Here is a 3,227-nt window from a genome sequence, read left to right on the forward strand (position 1 = left end):
ACAGAGACAGAGAGATAGAAAGGGAGAAATCACCCCCCAGGGGGGATGGTCACGCCGCAATCCCTTCTCCTCCATTCTCCTTTCTGGATCTTGGGCACGCAGGCACGCTCGCCCAGCGTGAGTTTTAAGCCACCGGGTCCGGGACGCGAACCGTGGTTGACTACGTGGGAGTCCAGTGACATAGCCATTGCCCTAACTGCTGGTCCTACTATTCTTTCTTTTTTTATAGAGTCTCTTCCTGGAGCAATTTCACTCTACCCATGACCATCTTCAAAACGACAAGTAGTCCAAATTTTTATCTCTAGCTTTTCTCTCTCCTGAGCCCCAAACCTCTAAAGATACCTGCACTGGATGTCCCTGTTTGGTTGATCTACTGTCACCTTAAGTTCAGTAAGTCTGAAAACTGTCCTCATTATCTCTTCCTTAGCTTGACTTATTTTTTAAAAAAGTTTTAAATTTTATTATTTTAATTAATTTTATATGTTCAATCACTGTACATTACTATAGCTTATAAAGTGAATTTACTCAGCATGAACACACTTCCTACCAGTCCTGTTGAAGATATCATACAGGTTATTATTAACAGTCTTCCATTTCTGTGTCCCTCAAATGTCTTACCTCTCTATTTTTCTCCTTGACTCATTTCCTCTCACTCTCCATCTCCCACCTTCTTCTTGCACTGTCTCCAGTGTTTATAACCATTTTCCATGTTTCTATATCCTTTGATCTTTCAGTTTCCGCCATGGAGTGTGAACACTCAGTATATGTTAAGTGGAGACATATAAAGTCTCTCTTTCATAGCTTGACTTACTCCACTCAGCAGTAAATCTTCCATATTCATCCACTTTCTATCAAATGCCAGGGTCATGTTTTTTTATGACTGAGTAATATTCCATAGTGTATATGCGCCACACTTTTTCAACCCATTCATCTGTTTGTTGACATTTGGGTTGGTTGGTTCCATATCTTAGAAATCGTAAATAATGCCACAGTAAACATAGATATGCAAGCACTTTTCCTATCCTTTGGGTAAATACCCAGGAGTAGAATTGCTGGATCATATAGTACTTCTATTTGTAGGTCTTTGAAGAACCTCCATATTATTCTCCACAGTGGCTGTATTACGGCCTGACTTATTTCTTTCTGTCTTATCTTACTTTTTAAAAATTAGAAATAAAATGTTTTATTTCTTCTGAGAGAAAGACAGAGACAGATAGGAAGCCCCACTCGTTCTTTATGCTGATGTGGGAACACAGGGGTGCAGGGGTAATCATTCAGGCCCAGCACTCTCAGTGGGACACGGGTTTTTACTTCACGCTCATGAAGAATTAGAGATGTGAACACAAAGAGAGGGTATAGCAAGACACAGGGTTTATTGAAGGAGGGGGATGGAAAAAACAGAGCTCCCAAGAAGAAGGGATGGGTCCCAGAAAATGGGTTGCCAATGAAAAACTGAGGCAAGGGGTTTTATTTGTGTCAGTCTTTTAGGCCTAGATCTCTAAGAGACCTGTTCTGAGATGCAAAATGAAAAACCACAAACACATGAAAAGTAGGAAAAAAGATTAAAAAAAATGATTATTTATTATTATTATTATTTTTTAAATTTTAATTTGCTACAAGGCACATGTGCTCACCAGAGAGAGAAGGATGGGGGGGGAAGGGAGAAAGGAAGCTGCCAGGTCCGGGACTCAAACCACGGGTGGCCATGTAGGAGTCCAACACCTTAACCATGACCCCACCTGCTGGCCCTGGAAAAGAGAAGTTTTAATAGAAAAGTAAAGATTTCTAATAGGCAAGATATACAGCCCCATCCCCGAAAGGCATGTATTTGGGTAGCTGCCAGAGAAGGACAACTGCACTGGGCGTGGGTTAGGTTTTACTTTTATCCTGGGGGTTTATAATGAATATTTAGTAAGGGAAGGTCTATCATAGTAGCTGGTTTCTTTGTTTGATTTCCTGGGCTTTCTCCTGCATGTATGCATCTCTCTCACGTGAGGAATTTAACTTGAAAAAAAATTATTATTAATTTAATTTTGTTATTAATATTTTAAAAAAGAATTATTTATTCTATTTAAGTTTATTTTATTTTATTATTTGACCAGAGAGAGAAAGAGAGAGAAAGTGAGGAAGCAAGCTGCCAGGTCTAGGACACAAACCAGTCAGTCATGTGGAAGCCCAGTGCCCTCAACCACCGTGTCGCCTGCCAGCCCCGAGGAATTTAACTATCTAATCATACATGCCCAGGGTGGTCTTTGAAGGAATGAGCATCCATATCTCGATGCCCTGCTCAGATGTTGACTTAGCGTGTGTCCATTTCCTATCGTAGTGGCTCTTCTTGGGAATCCTGCTCTGTTTACCAACTCATTGGGTCTAATTCCTATCTCAGCACCACACACGGAAATATTTTACACAATATGTGCAGCTGGTATTCTAGAAATATCTTTCTGTCTCTCCTCTATGTAGTTGACTTTCTGTGTCCTATTCAAGTACTCGCTTTCCTTCAGCCACCTCGAACCCAAGCCTACATTCCCCTAATTACTTGGGTGCCTCTAAGGGGCCCAGTATAAGTGCAAGCCAGGAGACACAGATACATTTAAAATCAGCCTAAGGTCAAGGCCATGGAAGGGAACCTGTCCAAAATGTTCATACCGTAACTTTGTTAGGGCACCTTCAGTTCATCCTGCTAACAGTCGTAATTCATCTAGAATTCACTTTTTGAGGAAAGAATGTAAGGTTTTATTCTGATAGGACAATTGAACTTACCTAGAGGGTTGACTGTTCAGGTAGTGAGTGACATTTTGGCTCAAAATGTGGCATAAATCAAAGCTTAACTTTGTATAAGTCAGCAAAACCCAGTCAGGAGAATATAATGCTTTCTTAAACTGGCCCTCCAAAAGATAAATTAGCCAAGTCATTAGTAGTCTTAGGAGGAAACAAGACACCGACAGGTATAGAGGTGCCCCTTGTCCCCTTCTCCTGTATCGACTTTGAAAGTGAGATTGCTGAACCATCTCTTTTTTTTAATTTTAAATTTATTTTATATTAACTCACTGAGCATCATATAGCATACAAAATGTGATTTCCCATCTGAATACACTGTATAGTGGCTTAATCATACATGTTATCATCAACAAATAATTTGCCATTTCTTGCTTCATATATATATATATGTGGAGCTATATATGTATATGTATGTATGTGTATATATATATATATATATATATATA

This window comes from Tupaia chinensis, unplaced genomic scaffold (assembly GCF_000334495.1).
Source record: "Tupaia chinensis unplaced genomic scaffold, TupChi_1.0 Scaffold000502_1, whole genome shotgun sequence".
Taxonomy (NCBI): domain Eukaryota; kingdom Metazoa; phylum Chordata; class Mammalia; order Scandentia; family Tupaiidae; genus Tupaia; species Tupaia belangeri.